The sequence below is a fragment of the Anser anser genome (assembly GCF_964211835.1).
Source record: "Anser anser genome assembly, chromosome: 1".
Lineage (NCBI taxonomy): Eukaryota > Metazoa > Chordata > Aves > Anseriformes > Anatidae > Anser > Anser anser.
The window spans coordinates 13,127,437-13,147,041 of NC_139720.1; positions in this window are offsets into that span (position 1 = coordinate 13,127,437).

Sequence of the window (19,605 nt, forward strand, 5' to 3'; positions counted from 1 at the left end):
AGGAAAAGAAAAGAAAGGAAAAGAAAAGAAAGGAAAAGAAAAGAAAAGAAAAGAAAAGAAAAGAAAAGAAAAGAAAAGAAAAGAAAAGAAAAGAAAAGAAAAGAAAAGAAAAGAAAAGAAAAGAAAAGAAAAGAAAAGAAAAGAAAAGAAAAGAAAAGAAAAGAAAAGAAAAGAAAAGAAAAGAAAAGAAAAGAGAAAAGAGAAAAGAGGAAAAGAAAAGAAAAGAAAAGAAAAGAAAAGAAAAGAAAAGAAAAGAAAAGAAAAGAAAAGAAAAGAAAAGAAAAGAAAAGAAAAGAAAAGAAAAGAAAAGAAAAGAAAAGAAAAGAAAAGAAAAGAAAAGAAAAGAAAAGAAAAGAAAAGAAAAGAAAAGAAAAGAAAAGAAAAGAAAAGAAGGAAAAGACACACCTTCCTCTGCCATTCCCAATAAAATTGTGCTATAGGGAGCCACCCTACATGCAATCAGATCTATTTTTACAGTAACTTCAAACAAATACGGGTACAGTTCTGTCTTTGTAAAGTGAGTTTTCTCATAGATTTCAGTGAGAAGTTTATAGTTATATTTTCTAAACCTAGATGAGACAAACCCAACACAAACCACGTTCAATGATATTCATATTTCTTTATCTGAGAGCACAACAATAGTTCTATTGTGTAACGCAGCACTGCTCAGACATGGAAGGAAGGCTGCACACAGGTTTCCAGAGTGGTCCAGAAATACGGTGGTGACACCAGGCTGGCTCATGTAAACAGGAAATAGGACCGGGATGTAAACTGGACTGCTTCCATATTCAGTAATACTCGGCTAAAAATAAACAGGTTGAATAGAGGTAAGGAAGCCAATTCGCTCTGTAAACTTATTTTCAAACTTAAAATTTTCGAGACCTGATAGAAAATTAAAAAAAAAAAAAGTTTTATAGTTGATTTATCAATATTTCTGTAATGAGATTGCAGTTACATCCAGAGGGGCTAATAGCACGAGAAGAAGGACGGAAAGTCTCTCTTTCCAGAGAATAATAAGGACCTGGAGAAGATGGTGGAAAGGGAACATGACTACTCTATAAATATATCAAGGTTTAAAAAAAATAAATAAATAAAGGAGAAAGAAATTCTACTTAAGCTGGAAGACAACGTCATCACTAGAATAAATAAATCCATTGATGGTGAAATCCAGAAATGATTAGGCATCTTACTCCGAGAGGGATGAGGAGTCCAAAAGCAGTCTTTGCAGACTGGCAAGGAGGAGCTGTTTCTTCAATACCGTTGTGTGGAGTTCAGCTGGAGCATCCCCCAAAGTCCCCAGTTCTTTATAAACTCTCTGATTTCTAACTATGCCTATCTAAGAAGAAAAGCCAGGAAAGGAGTAATTCTGAAGAATGTGCTTAGTTAACAAGAGAAAAACACTTTACACACAAGCCATTAATGAAGTTTCCCTTCTGCAGAAATCTATTTGCAGTACTGTTCTAAATATCCTGGTTTGATGCATGTAATGCTGTTAATGAAAACACTGAAAAGACGTGGCAATTCATTTAGCCTTCGTTACTTCCCTGTCTCCATCAGATATGCCAGATGCCATAGTACAGGCTTGGAGCACAGCAAGCTAATAATGACAGAGCAAAAAAAGGCAAAATAGCCTCAAGGATAGCTGTAATCTGTGGGATTTAAATTTTGAGGCACAACTATCCCTCAGATTTAGGAATAGATGAACATAGGATACGAACTGGAAGTGAGTAGCAAAAGTCATCAAGTCCAAACTCCTGCCATCACATTAAACCTGGACATAATCCGATTAATAGCACTGTCAAGTTTCATCTCAAAATAAATCATATTGTTGCCTCTGCTGGCCACACTGGAAGACCAATCCAAAACCTCACTGCCATAATGTCAGCAGGATTTTCTTCCTTCTGACCTCAAGCTTTCAAGCGCACTTTTTCCTGTGCCAAACGTCTCTTCATCACAATCATCTTTGTCGTATTATATGGGGAAGCTATACTTGTACTCTTCTCTTATGCCATAAACCTCTAATCACTTCTAAAAGGCCTTCTGGGCCTTCTTGAAGTAATCCTTTAAGTTGAACCAATCTTTCTTGAGCAAGGATAATTAAATATGTGCCAAGTTCCAGATTACATTTTATTGAAAAATTTCCCTGACATCTGGGTCTGCTTGCCAGGGATGAAGGTTAAAAGCCACAATGAATAGGTGCAATTCTGAGGGAAAAGAAGAAAACACAGGAGGAAGGTTAGGGCCTGTCTGCTTAGCAGTAGGAAAAGGAGACCAGCGTGGCACCTATTGATGCAGGCCCCAATTAACCACACACATTCATGGCTCCTCCCGTTAACAGCTAATCAAGGCAGTGGCACTGCACGGTTTTTGTGACGTTGGTAAGGACCTACCAGCCAAGAAAGCCAACTGACCCAGCATTCAAGGAACATTCATTTCTTTCTTCAGAAACCAGCCCGTGTGATTCAGTCCTGGCACCCCAGGCCCACTGGGATTGCTGGACAAGTAAATAAAAAGGTTGCTCTGTATTTTTCTCCCCCCTCCAAGTGCAGGAGAACTTTGTTGGAAAGCCAGGGCCTGAGGACTGAGGACCACTAAGACAGACTTGGCCATGAGCTGAAAATATGGAGCCAGGAGTCACAGACCTGAAGCTGCCTTGGGGGTTCAGCTGTGGGCCTGCCTTACTCAGGAGTCACTACCAACGTCCTAGATGGCATGGGCATAATTTAGATAGCTGCCTTGAGAAAGTGGAATCACAGCCTAATTGACATGGTGCGTGTGCTTATTTGTGTTCAGGCTTGGAAGGAGAAAGGTTTTTACACCATTCAGATGATGGCAAGATGATTGCGAGATGTAAGAGAAGACTGTGACAATGGAGTTCAGCTGAACTTCCACCTTGTTCCTACTCCTCATGTCCTCAAGGACGGTCTTTCTTCCTTCTTGATACACCAGCTACTGATTTGAGCATGCCTTTAATTTCTGCCATCAAAAACGTCATTAGTGTATTCTTACTTTTGTTCATTAATGAATAGAACCATTGAATGGTGCTGTGCCCGAGACTGCATTTTGAGACATTCCACTTGTAAGCAGCAGCCCAGGAGATCATCTTGTAAGGCCAGCCCACTGTTTTCTTTGCTTTAGACAGCTTCATATTTACCTTGTAATCCTTGAACTAATCTCCTGTTTATTAAGGTTGTCTTTTTTTTTTTTTTTAAAAAAAAAAAAAAACACCATTGAAGTGTGTAATAATGTATGTGACCAATAAAAAAATTGACACAAAATTTGGGATTCTCTAATTGAACTATTGTGATGGAAACTTCTTTCAAAAAAGGAGTTTTTTTTTTTCTGCTTGTGTTTATATTGACACTTGTATTAAATTTAATAGAACAAAAGAATTCAGAGGATAAAAAATATTAGCATGACCTACACAATGTTCAACAGTTAAATATCATTCTGTTTTCTGAATACAGAGACTTTGGGCTTCTTTGTTTCATAGCAAAATAAATGGATGGTAAAATCTATGAATTTAGGAACTAAAGGAGAGAGAGGAAGAAAAATGTTTCAGCTGTGATAAAAGGATATTTGCACAAAGAATGAGGGTAGAATACAATGCAGCTGTTACATTTCAGCATCACACATTGAAGGAAATTATCATGAGGGTCTTTTAAAATGATCTCCTTTCTTCCTTTTATTTAGCTATTCTGTATGAAAATGTGGTAATTGCTCAAGCAAGTCAGTCACAAAATTGCTTTAGCACATGCATTTGGCTATAATTTTTGAGCACGCACTTTCGAAAGTGTTAAGACTTCAGTATTAGCATAACCTGGTGCAGTATTGATTATATGCACATTTTCTGCTTAAATTATTTAATTTTAAATCAACTCACTGCTTTTTCCTGACTGGTCGTTTCACCAGTTTCCACAAGTAGGGAACACCTCTATTTCTATTCATCACCAAGGAAAATCTACTTGGTTGGAGTCAGAAACCATTATACTTGGCTGTGTTTTCCAAGTGCAACATGTTCTCTGTGCTTGTGGAATAAATGACGTACCTGCCACATTGCCAGACGCATAGGCAGGAGCGATTTTCTGCCAACATGTTTTTGGTGGTTGTTGTTGTTTTCACATCAATATTAACCGTCTCAATCAAAATGCAAAATTCACGCTCGCTGCCATCTGGATGGTGATACTGTCCTGGGACTTTGTGTTTACAAATTGAGAACGGCTTCCCCTCCTCTCTCGATATAATTTCACGAACTAAATAAGCAAGATATAAATCGTCACGGAGTATTACAGCACATACTAAGCTCTTTCAAAGCACTGCTTGCGAATGAACGTAACTGTATGGAAACTATTAGTATCAAGAAAAAAACAGCATAAGCACGTGGGCAGAGCAGCAAACATGAAGTTATGCCTTTCATTACAGTCAGCATCTTGTCATATGTCAAAGAAACAACAAAGACAGTTTGAAAGTGTGCATGATGGAGAACACACTCCAGCAGTTCTTAATGACAGCAATAGTCACAAGCAACATACAAAAAATAAGAGGCAAATCTGTTCAATTCTTTTTTTTTTTTTTAAGTTACAGCACACTGCCTGGACTATTGATATTTTTTGCAAACAACCATGATGTCTCTGTATTAGGGGGATGTATCTACAGAAGAAGTGGCCAGGAAGTCCCCCGGAATAAGCTACATAATTGACAAACATTTCACTGATCAGATCTGTTACATATGCATATAGAATGTCCTATTGGAAATACCTGCAGGATCTATTAGCATCTCTTTGGAGAACGTTATTTTCTTCCCAAACAACTAAGAACCCAGGAGCCTGTAGCATAATAAACCAATTACTTTTTTTCCTCTACCTGGCAGAGGCAATGAATAGGTAATATCCTTTCCATCATTTATCGGCAGTCCTGGCTATCGGGGGAGGTCCCAGTTGACTGGCGGCTAGCCAATGTGACGCCCATCTATAAGAAGGGCCGCAGGGCAGACCCGGGGAACTATAGGCCTGTCAGTTTGACCTCAGTGCCGGGGAAGCTCATGGAGCAGATTATCTTGAGGGTCATCACGCGGCACTTGCAGGGCAAGCAGGCGATCAGGCCCAGTCAGCATGGGTTTATGAAAGGCAGGTCCTGCTTGACGAACCTGATCTCCTTCTATGACCAAGTGACGCGCTTGGTGGATGAGGGAAAGGCTGTGGACGTGGTCTACCTTGACCTCAGTAAGGCTTTTGACACCGTTCCCCACAACATTCTCCTCGAGAAACTGGCTGCTCGGGGCTTGGACTGGCGTACGCTTCGCTGGGTTAGAAACTGGCTGGATGGCCGGGCCCAGAGAGTTGTGGTGAATGGAGTCAAATCTGGTTGGAGGCCGGTCACTAGTGGAGTCCCCCAGGGCTCGGTACTGGGGCCAGTCCTCTTTAATATCTTTATTGATGATCTGGATGAGGGGATTGAGTGCACCCTCAGTAAGTTTGCAGATGACACCAAGTTAGGTGTGTGTGTCGATCTGCTCGAGGGTAGGAAGGCTCTGCAGGAGGATCTGGATAGGCTGGAGCGATGGGCTGAGGTCAACTGCATGAAGTTCAACAAGGCCAAGTGCCGGGTCCTGCACCTGGGCTGCAACAACCCCAAGCAGAGCTACAGGCTGGGAGATGAGTGGCTGGAAAGCTGCCTGGCCGAGAAGGACCTGGGAGTATTGGTGGATAGTCAGCTGAATATGAGCCAGCAGTGTGCTCAGGTGGCCAAGAAGGCCAACGGCATCCTGGCCTGTATAAGAAACAGTGTGGCCAGCAGGTCGAGGGAAGTGATTGTGCCCCTGTACTCGGCTCTGGTGAGGCCGCACCTCGAGTACTGTGTTCAGTTCTGGGCCCCTCGCTACAGGAAGGACATGGACGTGCTCGAGCGAGTCCAGAGAAGGGCGACCAAGCTGGTGAGGGGTCTGGAGAACAGGTCTTACGAGGAGCGGCTGAGGGAGCTGGGCTTGTTCAGCCTGGAGAAGAGGAGGCTCAGGGGAGACCTCATCGCTCTCTACAGTTACCTGAAAGGAGGCTGTAGAGAGGTGGGGGTTGGTCTATTCTCCCACGTGCCTGGTGACAGGACGAGGGGGAATGGGCTAAAGTTGCGACAGGGGAGTTTTAGGTTGGATGTTAGGAAGTACTTCTTTACCGAAAGGGTTATTAAGCATTGGAACGGGCTGCCCAGGGAGGTGGTGGAGTCACCATCCCTGGAGGTCTTTAAAAGACGTTTAGATGTAGAGCTTAGGGATATGGTTTAGTGGAGTACTTAGTGTTAGGTCGGAGGTTGGACTCGATGATCTTGAGGTCTCTTCCAACCTAGAGAAATCTGTGAATCTGTGAATCTGTGAATGTCACGGCTGAATGCTCTGAATACTAAATACAAAACTACAGAAAACCAAACTACTCCCAGGTCCACAAACAACTTCTAAAACAGAGTGCTAAAGAAGTTAGCTGTACTGCCTCATGGCTTAAACCTGATTTTAACTGTATCCTTTACTTCCGTTATAGAAACACAGTGAAGTCAACAGAATCAGAGTATTGTAAAACTAGTAGAACCACATATACCATCTTTTAATATGCCCTGTGAAATTCACAGATCCTGTAAAGCCTGATCATACCTAGATGGAAGGCAGAGCCTAAACCTTATTTCTATTTCTATTTCTATTTCTATTTCTATTTCTATTTCTATTTCTATTTCTTTTTCTATTTCTATTTCTATTTCTATTTCTATTTCTGTTTCTGTTTCTGTTTCTGTTTCTGTTTCTGTTTCTGTTTCTGTTTCTGTTTTTGTTTTTGTTTTTGTTTTTGTTTTTATTTTTTGTTTTTATTCCTTTATTTCGTTCTAAACAAAATGTGAATGGTCTTCGTCTAGAACGCTGACGGCAGTGGATATCCACACTGGAGGCCGTGCATGCAGCAGGATTTTGTTGAGATGCTTCTCAACCACGGTGCTCTGGCAGCGCTGCTCGACCATGCGATGGCATGAACACGGCACATTTCCTGCACACGCTGCAACGGGGCAGAGCACCAGCTGCCTGGCCGTGCATCGATTTAATGCAGCTCCCACAAAGGACAGCTGGGAGAAGCCATTGACAAGCTTGTTACCCTGAGGCCAGTTTTTAAGGAGGACTCCAGGGCAGATATTCAATACCCCAGAGTAATAACCTGTACTGGTTAAGCCAGAGGAAACTATGATAAAGAACAGCATTAGCAGACATCAGGATAAGTACGGTGCAACGAAGAAGTCGCCGTGGTGTTTGTAAAGGGAAGTCGTGCTTCACAAATCTACCCGAGGCCTCTGACAGAGTCAGTAAAACATGTTGGCAACAGAGATCTGCTTGATACCATCTGCCTGGATATTCAGAAGGCATCCAAGCAGTTGCCTCCCTAATGGCTATTGAGGGAGATAATCAGACATGAAGAAATGTTCAGAGGGGAGGGAGAAGGGACAGGAACAAATAATTGCCTTTCACAGCAGAGAGAGATCACATGTGGTGTCCCACACGGCTCTGTGCTGAAGTCTGCATTGCTCAACACAGGTCACAAGTGATCAGAAAACAGGGTAGAAAAGGGATGAAAATGTTTGCTGATAACACTGAATTAGTCAGAGTGATACAGACTAGAGGTGATGGCAGACTTACAGAAGAACTTCTGACCACTTAATGACCAGGCAACAAAAACTCCCTGTCAAGAAACGTAAAGGGAATGCAAACAGAATGCCAGAAATCACTGGAAAAGGAATCAACGTAGGAGAAAACATCAGTTTGCTTTTGTACAAATACATGACACACCCACATCTTCAATAGCGTTTAGAGTTATGCTTTTATCTGGTGACAGTTACAGTAGAAAGAATAATTGAATAAATGAAGGCTTTTGTCATGAAAAGTACTAAAAAGACATGCTAGCAATCAGGAAAATCAGGACTGGCCTGGACAAGGTGAGTAGTAAATAACTGTTTGTTTGTTTCTTTGTTTTAATACAAAATCTGGAAAACAGCAAATGAACCAAGAAGATGCCAGCCTCTAAGCAAACAAAAGGAGCCATGTCTTCATTCATATAATCAGCCTGTAGAACTTGTGACATGACGTTGTGGATGCTGAAAATGTATCTCAATTAAAAATAATAATAATAATAATAATAAAACATTGATAAGTTTACAGAGGAAACAGACACCAACTGCTATTTAGTACAAAAACACAAATCTGGTCTAGGAAAACCTAGAAAGATTGATCACTAGGTGCTCAGAAAATACTTTGGGGAGGTTCTGTAGATTATCCTTATAACATTTTTGGGACGCTAACTTGATGATCACTATCGGTAACAAGGTGCAGGGCTAGGCAAACCTCTGATCTTGTATATATTGCTATTATTCAGGCTTGAATTAGGATTATAAAGCGTGTTGAGCTTCCCACCTGCCCACTGTTAAAGTGCTTAGCGTTGGACCTGCAGAATGAGCCTGGGATTTCTGGGCAGTGCTATTACTCCTGTACACGTGTACACGCTGTAACCAAACCGTGCAGGCACAGCTGCACTTTTTGGAGAAACATCAAACCTACTGTTCACATGGGCCCACAGTTTCCAACGTCCTGTGAATGTTCAGGGTTCAGAAACCACATAAAGCCTACAAGCACAGCTGGGCACGCTCATTGTCATTGCAAAGCCATCAGATGTACCAGGAAAAGGGTTGCTGTGCTCCCCAAAATCCTAGATAAACACAGAATGCCTCTATATCATGCCAGACAAGATTTCTAAGTGAGAAAGAGACATATTCATGAGGAAACAGAAGGATGGTAGTCCTACTCGGAATACCCTCTTTTATCTGGAGTGAATCTGCCTTCTCTGACTTGAAAGACAGGTTTAATATCGTTCAGTGGTTGTTTCCATTGTCTGCAAATGAGTTGCTTCTTTTCTCGACTTGGTGGTAGGTCCTCAAGGTTTGTTAGACAACCTCTTTTCTTTTACCCTTGCCATTTTTAAGGTAATCCTCTTCATGAGAACACCCTCAGACATCTACTTTTTTGCCAAACTGATCTTTCTGGTCTGTATTATGCGTGTGAACGAGGCTCTTGAAACGGAGAGGCGTGGCTTTCTAGTGAAGCAAACCAAGATAGATAGGGTCTTAATCATCTTCATTTGCCTTAGTTAGTGTTTGCTTTGCTATTTCAACACAGTTTTCAAAGTCCACTGACCTCTGAATAATACAGACTATGAAACCTCCATACCTTTCAAATATTTGAAATTCCTGAGGTATTTAATGCGTTCTGTTATCTGAAATAAGTTTATCGTGGATGTCATTAACTAATGCTGTCCTGTTGTGATTCATTTCCTTACTGACTAACAAATTACTTGGCTGAATTTCTTCAATAAAACTAGTGCAATAGTCCACTCTGAGCAGTTCCTGGTCACATGTGTGTTCAAATAACTACATTTCCAAATGCTCCCAGGCTCTGCTAGCTGCTTCACAAGTCAGTACAGGCTTATTGGAATTTTCTCCTTACTATTGTCTATATAGTGAGGAAATAATTTATGTTTATTTCTGCCCCGTATTGTACATTTTTTAAATTCTTGTAAGTTCTTTGGTCAGCACAATACCAATGTGAGTTCTGTGGGATTTTTCCCAAACCTGTGCAATTTCCTCAGAAATATTTTCTAACCATCCTCCAGAATATCTTCTAGATATTTATTTCACATTTCACCTATCCAGAGCTTGTCCTGACTGTCATCTTTGCTGTCCTTATCACTATGTCTGACTCCAAAGTTCTTGTAGATGCATTATGATTTTCGTGCACCTCGCAACAAAACATGGAAACTTTCCTTGCTGTTACTAGTATGACTTCCTACTTTTGTCGGGAGGTTGATGTTTTTGACTGCTGCTGAATGACCACAGATAAACTTTCTGACATCTGCGGACAATGTGAACTAATTCTTTTTGTGCTTGAAAGTAATTCTGCTGCATCAGCACCAGTGTTCTCCATTTGCTCCATTCCTGCCACAAGGCTGCTCCAAGTGCTGCTTATGAAGCAGCTAAGAAACCAGTAGCATTTCCCCTTGTTCCACGTGTGCTCAGGAATTATCAGGCTTTCCAGCACACCCTCTGCTTTCAGCAGTCAGCTCGGCATAAGCAGTCAAACACCAAAAAGCTGGAGCCTGCACTGATTTCAACTGCGTGGCTTCTCTAAAAGGAAGCATTACACCTGGGCATACACTTTTATTACAGCTTCTTCTCGTTTCATTCCTAAAGGTTGAAGCAAATGCAATTATCAACAAATAAGAGCCTAGTTCGTATCTATAAGGAGTCATATTTTAAGCTTACAAAAGCCCCGAATGCCACCACGTGTCATTAACAGGCACCCCCAGCAGCAACTGCAGCCCAGTTTCTGCCAGTGGCTCCTGCACAACAACAAGCCTACCAGGGCAATGTGGGCACAGATGTTGGCGGCCTTTTGTACTTTACAGTGGTTCTGCCAGGGGAGATAAGTCCCCTTCAGACATCTCGTTCCATACGCTCTGCGGAGAGGAAGGTAGGTAACCAGTTTCATGCTCGTTCAGGTCAGCCACAGGAAAGGGGGCATGGGGAATCACTGACAGCGTGCTGGAACCCAGGCATCATCCGCTCTGGTAGCTGTTTCCTCTGAGTATATCAGTGGCTGCTGAATTCTGCATCTCTTCTTTTTGGTGTAGCCACAAAAAAAAGAATGAAGTCCAAATAGGCTTATGCACATAAACGCTAGGGGAATCTGATGTGCACTCCTGTTCTATCATTAGCGATTATTTGCAAAGGCAGAAACAAAATCTCATAAATATCGTGGTCCCTCTTTGCAAAAAAATAAGCATAGAATTTTTAGCACCTTAAAGTACTCTCTGCTTCTGTGTGAAGAACTGCAAAGCACCTGTCTCAAAAACCTGGGGTTTTGAAAATGATTTCCGAAGGAAAGGTAGGATTTTTTGAATACTGTTATTATGTCCTCTTTTAATTGGGTATAGATTATGGCCTATGGATGCCAAGTATTTCATCCTCTCACTCCTTTTGTTATCGTTTTTGTGCGCATTGCTCACCACACACTTGTCTAATGCACACTTCTTCATTTTGACCTACCAGTGATGTCAGATGTTTTTCCCAGAAAGAAATCTACCTTTCAGCAATGTTTATGGTAATACACTTTCAGTTATTATCTTCTTGCCACCCTTTGAGTTTATCATTTGCAATGGATTGTGGATTACATTTGCAATGGATTGTGTGTTACTAAATGTAGACTTCCACTCATGAAGAGATTTCACGTCTACAAGTTGAATAGGAAAGATTCATCACCCAGGCTTTAAAAAGCCTCTATATCTTACTTTATACATTTTTAAACAACTGTTTGTGAGACAAGTAGAGAGGATATCTTCAGGTTATTTTTTGTACCAGGAGAAATAGTTGAACATAAAGAAGTTTTTCCAATGATGTCAGTTGTAATAGGATAAAACTCTAAGGATTAGGAATCCAGTTTAAGTGCAGAACGTATAGGTCTGCTGAATGCACCTGATATATACGTGTGTGTGCATGCAACTACTGGCAGTGTACACTAAAATCCTTCTCCATTTTCTTCTCCCCTCAAATTCAACAGGTGGGCAGTGCTATAGTTAATGGTCTCCCAGCACAATGATCAGTTAGTGAGACTCACTAAAAGCCCTAACATTAACAATTTGCCTATTTTTATGCCTCTTTATTTTTTGTACTGGTATTTTGTGTACAAAGAGATCAAAGACTGAATTTCAGCAAATATATTTAATTTAATCGTATTTATTTCTAGAATTTCAGTGAATAAAATATTACATTTTTTTGTAGGAACAGCCACAGCTGGTCAGATCACAGTCTGTTTGTGCCCACGTCCCTTATAATCTCTCTGTAGGGGTGGCCAAAAGTGGATGCTACAGGAATGAATGCAGGAGGTTACACATCCATTGTGTGGTCCTCCACAGGCACTGGCACTTAGCAGCTGAAGGAGATCCTGCATTAGTCCATATATTGACCCTCCTGTGCTACAGTTATGAAACAATATCTGTGAACTTGCCAGCTTCTGTTCTTGACACTATATATTTCATGTCCAAAACATCCTGTGCTATTGAGTTTCACAACGTAATTATGTTATGTGGAAAAGTACATCCTTTTGTTCATTTTAAATCTGTAGCCTGATTGGATTTCATTTGATTTCATTCCCTGTACCACAGAAAATGATGACGAGCCTCCACTGCATTCACAAGCTTAGAGCTCTTTCTCAAATCCCTTAAACTTTTTTTTTGTAAGCTGGTGAGTCCAAACCTTTTTTGTCTTTCTTCATATAGAAGCTATCCTAGCTGCTCAGTATTTGCAGTTTCAGCTGTCATCTTTAGCTTTAACTATCTTGAATAATTCTTCACTATTTTCAGTCTTTAGCATCATGATCTGTGTGAGAGTGTTTATGACTAGTTTATCAAGCAGTATCCATTTCAGCAGAGATACTTTCAGGGACTGCTCATAACATCCTTCATCAGAAAGTCAAGAACCCTGACGAGAACTTTCTCTTTTATTGTATGGTACCTCCGTTTCTTTCACAGGCTTGGTGAGGAGTCTCAGCTTTAAAATCTGGAAAACATAAATATACTGTGACAACACTGGACAACTATTGCTTGTCTGACAAGAAACGTCTCTAATAGCCTTGTGAAACACCCTATCATCTACAGAGGTTTTGTTGATTTTTCTCCAACATATCTTAACTATGTGTTGATTTTTTTTTGTATTATATTGTATAGTTTCTACCAATCTATTCATATGGGCTTTCTACTCAATGGCCTTTCTGTGACCACACCTGCAAAGCTTCATTTCTCTAGCTTCTATCGATTACAAATGTAGGCAAGATTATTAATATTTGATTATCATCCAGACATCTGTTTATTAAACATCTTTTCATCTTTTGTATTGTATGCACAATGACTCAAGAGAATTTTAATAAAAAATTAATACAAAGCATTTGCAGAGCTCCAAAGAAAAGTTTAACTGTAGAGATAGGCTTGGAGGCCGCTTGGAACTAATTCAAAACCCACATTTGAGGGTTTTTTTTCAACTTCAAAGAGCTCTAATTCATTTAGATTGTTTGGTGACTGTGTGTTTGATGGAAAGAAATATTTGCAATCAAGATTGTGCTGCAGAAAATGCTTATTACTGGCTATAATACTCACTACACAGTTGATTCTGGTCTGTTAATGTCAGATTTCCTACTTACTGCAGTAGGCACAGAATAAAGCTATACCATCCCATAGTTTGTTCGTTTTGAGAAGCAAAGCTCATTCCAAGCAGTAAGATTTTTTTCCATGAATCCTATGTCATGTTTTGGGAGAAACAAATCTCAAAGTCTTTACTCTGGAAAGCTTTTATTGAAAGTTACAGTTTAAAGGTAGGACTACAGATGACCAATTTTTCCCTACATAGTAAATGTCTAAGCTTAACTATTAAAAATGTTGTTTAAGTATGAAAAATGCTGCTTCAGAGTAAAGAAAAGAAAAGCTGACCTAGCATTTTATTGAACCTCATTTCATGTTTGAAAAATCTAAATGAGCAGTGACAAAAATGTCAAGGCTGACATTTTATCTACCCTTACATATTTTGCCTATTCCACATAACTCCCTATTAGTTCATTCACAAAATGCTTCTTATGTGCCTATTTTCCCAATGTTTAGACTTCAAACTTTCATGTATGCACTATAATTCTTGCATTAAAAGCCAATTTACAATACAAAATTTCATCCTAATTTTTGTATGTTATTCAAATTGCAAGAACAATGGCACATAAAGCAAAAAAAAAAGTTTCCCTTTTGGAAATGTAATCTTATGTATGGGATAGTTTGCTATCGCACCTACAAAAGAACATTGTAAAACAGTAGAACATGTCTCACAGGTCGTAGCAAAAGACACATTAGTACTCTAAGCAGTAATTTGTTTGCAGGAAAATTAGCACTGAGAAATTTTACTGGGAAACAGAGTGCCTGGGTTTTCCATTAGAGTACTGACTGCAAGATGTGGAGTTATTTACATTTTTGTTTTGTTTCTGTTCTTCCAACCCACATGGAAATATGCACTTACTTTGAATTTTCTGGAAAAATCCCATTGAATTTTAAACAGAATACTTCGATTTATGTGAAACTGTATGAAAGCGATGAGTAAGACTGTTTAGGTCCCTTTAGGAAGGTACCATCATCAGTTCATGTTCAGGAATACAACGTTACATCTCATCAGGGAGGTCTGGAGCTGCAGAAAGGCTAAGGGAACAAAGAATTTGCAAGTCTGCCCTTTGTGCCTGCTCTAGTCACATCTCAGGTAATACCGGGGAAGGATGTATACGGTGGTCAAGGCCACCATTTAAACACGTATAAAGTGCTGCTACCGAAGTGGTGTAAAGGTGTTATTGTCAGAGGATGTAAAGGAAGGCAGAAATATCCAAACTTTACTTCTGCTGAGCTGCTCTTGAGCTCTTCCTCTCCTGAACACCTGTACCAGGTCCCCACAACAAAGGGCATCATGACTATGGCCACTGGGCAGAGCCACCGTTTGTAGCTTGCGTTGAGACAAGATCTTGGGTGCTGGGGTAAATACTTTTTGCCACCACCACAAAATATCCACATCATGTAGTGGAATCAATATAACATTAATATCTACCATTTACACAGCATTTCACATTTCTTGTCACACTCATTTTTGCAGGCAGTGGTGTTACTTAGGATTAACTCAGCAGAGCTCAGTTTCTCCAGCTTGACATGATAACACAGCTTTTAGCCCTGACAAATATTTTAAAGAGGTTAAAACCTTGAATCGAATTCTGTCCTGATCTGCAAAGCCATTGCTGTGGTCTTACAGGATCCCATAGTTTTCAGCAATGGCAGGCTCCCATTTTGAGGTTAGTCTTGTGTAAGCGGCTACTGTGTGGGATAAAACTGACACCTAGAACAAACTCACTGAACACAGATATTTGCCTACACCCTAGGTCTTTGCTACTAGTGTGAAACTTCAGAGCAGGGCACAATGTCACTGAAGTTGCTCATTGCTACACCAGCACATGAAGATACAGGATATGTTCATCCTACAGGAGGGAGGGCTTCTCTTACCCCAAAGCAGTGCTTGTAGGCTGGCACAGGGGAAGGACAGTGAGCCTACAGACGAGTAGCTGGGTCCAATACAGAAAATCCTCATCCTACCACTATTATTGCATTTTATCATATAAAATATGTATTTAAATAACTGCAAATATATGTATATTTTTAACGAAACAACCTCTCCTTAAATGAAGAACAGATGGTTAATTCTTATTCATGGCCACAGAAGAAAAAACATGAAATAACTGGCTTAATTTATAGGATGGGAGATTTAGTATAGACATTAGCAAACTAATTCTAGCCTAAAGGGTTGCTGAGCACCAAAACAGGCTAGCTCAGACAGCTATAGATGAGAAAGTCTTTAAGAACCTGCAAATTTTAAGAACAGTTGGGTATACTTTTATTGAAGGTGGTCTAGGACAGCTCAGCATGGGGGGGGGGGGGGCGGAATGGGGACCACTGACCCTTGAAATCCCACCCAGCTTTTCTGTGCTGTGATTCCTCAGGAGTAGAACAGTCTGTAGATCGGTGCAGTGCAAATGATCCTGGAAATAAATAACTAACTTGAAACAATTATACAAGCGAATAAACTTAAGAGAAAGGAAATGCCCTTACAGTTTTCTTCCTAACCTTTATCTCCAAGTTGCATATTATATTGGGTCAGCCAAGAAAACAAATACCATATTCTGATGCAATCCAGTCCTGTCTGTTTTACCCACATCACTGTTTCTTTTTCCCCCTATCTTGATTACAGATCTGAGCAGCAGAGGCTTAAAATTGCAGTTGTCAGAACAAGAGGTCATTTGAGTCATTGCAATTTTCAGAAATGTGGCTTATGCCCTCAGAATTTTCTCTGGGAACATTTTGTTGTAAATTCAACATATTTCACACCACCCTGTCTTTGCAGGACTTGAGGGCAGTTTTACAAAGTGGGACAGAACAGCTGAAGGGTTTCTGCTTGTTTTGTTTGATTGTATAAACATTTGAACAATACATTCCTGTTTTGTCCACCCTTATGGCTAACTGCCTACGGTTCCGGTAAATAAATGGTCTAAATGAACAAAACTGAAAACAGCTGCCTTTTTGCAGCCATTTTGTCTTATCACCCCTTTAGACAGGTCAAAGCCTTTTGACTAGCCACAGCTCAGCCCCAGTGGTGCTACTCCTTTGATGTGTATAAACCTAACTTTTGATTTCTTCAGCTTTTGCAAATTTGCAGCTTTAGCTTTCACATGTATTTTTCATGGTACAAATTACGACCACCTGTAAAACTCCAAATTCTTGAGTTGAATACAGTCTTGACCACTTTATGTTGTAAAATTAGAAACTGAGAGCTGGAATGACACATTTGAAAATGCTCAGCTATTCTAATTTAGAGGAAATGACAACAACAAAAAGCAGCAGATAAACTTCACAAACGTTCCCCTTAAATCCTGATTTTATTCCCACCCATAAAATTGCCTGTCTAGCTAGACTCCGGAGAGCTAACGGCTGATTTTTAAACGTGCACCCATACTTTCCACGTAAGTATAGTCTGAAAATATGCAAATGGGATGCAAAAAATTACAAACATTACGTAAAATCCTGGTTCACACCAAAACCAAATTACGTTCCAGTTTCACACCAGTAAATCCCCAGCACATGTCAAAGGCACAAACAGTAGCCAAGAGCATGAAAGACTCTAGCTGAGCTCTCAGCAAAAGTTAGCTGCACCAACCACACTGAAGCAGGAATAAAAAAAACTAGCATAAAAAAAAAAAAAGCAGAAAGTAAGCTACATTTATTCTCTAAATAACAGACAAAATAAGTGCATAGTATTTGTGGTTCTCAAATGCTTCAGAGGATTGCAGACTATTTAGTGGAAATCTTTCAAAATTGCCAACTAAATTGATGGACATCTTGTTTATACATGTTACATTACCGAAATTGGACATTACTATATTTAAATGAGGTTTTGTTGAAGTTTTTCACGTCTTACCAGTTTTAGACTAAACCAAACAGTGGTTTATTGAAGTTGAAACATTTTCCAGTCAGCCTGGCCTGAAGACAAGCCTTAAGCGACTTTAATTCTTGCATTGTTTCAATTAAAAAAGTTTAAAGATGCCACACTAATCATGTTAATTTATTTTTGTTGCACACCGTTTTTTTCCCAGCTTTTATATTTATTAGTTCTATTTCACAGAATCACAGAGTGGTTGAGGTTGGAAGGGACCTCTGGAGATCACCCAGTCCAACCCCCCTGCCAAGCAGGGTCACCAAGAGCACACTACACAGGGTGGCATCCAGGCAGGTTTTGAATATCTCCGGAGAAGGAGACTCCACAACCTCTCCGGGCAGCCTGTGCCAGTGCTCTTTCACCCTCACAGTAAAGTGTTTTCTCATACTCAGCCAGAACCACCTGTGCTTCTGTTTGTGCCCCTTGCCTCTTGTCTTGTCGCTGGGCACCACTGAAAAGTCTGTCCCCGTCCTCTCAACACCCTCCCTTCAGTTATTTGTACACATTAATTAGATCTCCCCTCAGCCTTCTCTTCTCTGAGTTAAACAGGCCCACCTCTCTCAGCCTCTCCTCATCTGCCATCCTGACGGGTGCACCAGTCCCCTGATCATTTCGTAGCCCTCCTCTGGACTCACTCCAACAGCTCCACGTCCTTCTTGTACTGGGGAGCCCAGAACTGGACACAGTACTCCCGGTGAGGCCTCACCAGGGCTGAGCGGAGCGGGAGGATCGCCTGCCTCGGCCTGCTGGCAGTGCTCTTCCAAATGCACCCCAGGGCACCGTTGGCCTTCATGGCCACAGGGGCACATTCCTGACTCGTTCATTGACTACTGCCAAGACTTTAATACTTGCCTCTAATTCACTTTACATTTATCTCGTAGTCTAGATGGGTTGGGAAAGGTGAAAATCTACCCAAAGATCTGATTATGGTATTTAAAATGCATGCTGTAAAATGTAACTCCTTGTAGGTTCAAATATATATATACTTGTGGGGTAATAGCATCTGAGACAGCCTGAGACCAATAAGATACGTTGCTATGACTTTGTCTTCACTGTTAGACAAATAAAAATAGAAGATACTGTGGTATTTGCAGATCCTAATATATCTACCTCTTACTGTTCGAAAATACCCTGTTTTAAGCAAAAATGATACATGTCTTACACATGCACATTTGTGCTAAAATTTGCAGTTTTATCTCTCAGGCCCAGTAGTAGTTCCGATGTTTTTCTGCTTCAGCACCATTTATACCCCCATCTAGTCCAATCCCAATGAACCAGGAAGAGTGAGATTTCCCCCACCTTTGCAACACCATTCCCCCAGCAGACTACTGAGCCCAGTTCAGTTCAGCAGCAGGCCCCACACGTGATTGTAATTGTTTTGCTAGTTCATTATTCACACACATTGCTTGCATGGCCTTGTGTTATAGGACAAGTGGTTAAAAAGCCCCTGTGAGGGAACAACTCTTTCCTTTCCTCCTCCATTGACTAAACGGTTTCAGAAGTTTAGTTTCTTAGGTAATTCTCAACTGCTTGGATGTTTTCATTAAAGTTGGCTACGTTTTTAGAATTTCTTTTGTAGTCTCCACCGGAGAAGATAAAGCCTTCCTCCTCACACTCATCCCCTTAAATCTCAGGGATGCTTCTGGAGAAGGGCTGGCGTTCCAGACCTCCCATCTAGAACAAAGCACTGGAAGGATCTCTGTGGCCTGGGGAACGTGATGCCCTGGGGATCCCTTCTCTAGATAAAATGACACAGAATAAAAGTCTGAAATGCAATACCCACGATTATTAGCTTCTTACTCATTTGAGAGCTACAAACTCTGCTCTTTAGATCATCTCTTGGTTGCGTGAGCCCAGCCTGATCCGTGGGCTGGCGGCGTGGCTCTGCAGGATGCAGCCCGCCCTCTGTAGTGACTTCATCAGGTTGTTCTGTGCAGAAAACAACAAACTTTCTAGCTCCAGCTTGATTTTAAGAACGGTTACTCCTTTGCAAACTTTCCATACATCAAACAGCTTCAAACCTTTCCAGAAATGACAAACAGCAGACCAGCAGCAGGCTGTATTACTTTCCACTGACTTCACTGGTTTTAGTTCAGGCAAACTGAGAGGTACTGATATTTAAAATGACCTATGAAGCTGACCTTAACATTGAGAGCCAAAAATAGAAAAGATTTTTAGAAAAGGAGACTAATATTGGTAGGTGTTTTTTGAAAAAATATAAATTTTCTTTTTTAAACTATCATTGCTTGATTTGTTGGAAGAAGGAATGCCAGTGATGCCACTGACATATAAACTGAAAATATGTAGTTAATGTTGAGAGCAAGTACCAGTAATTAAAGTATAGAATAAAGTAAAATATCAGGTAATTACAAAAAATGAAAGTTTTTTGAAGCCCAGAACATTCAGATTTCAGGTTAGATACAGGAGAAATACTACTTCTACTACTGCTACTACTACTACTACTACTACTGAATTACAATAGCA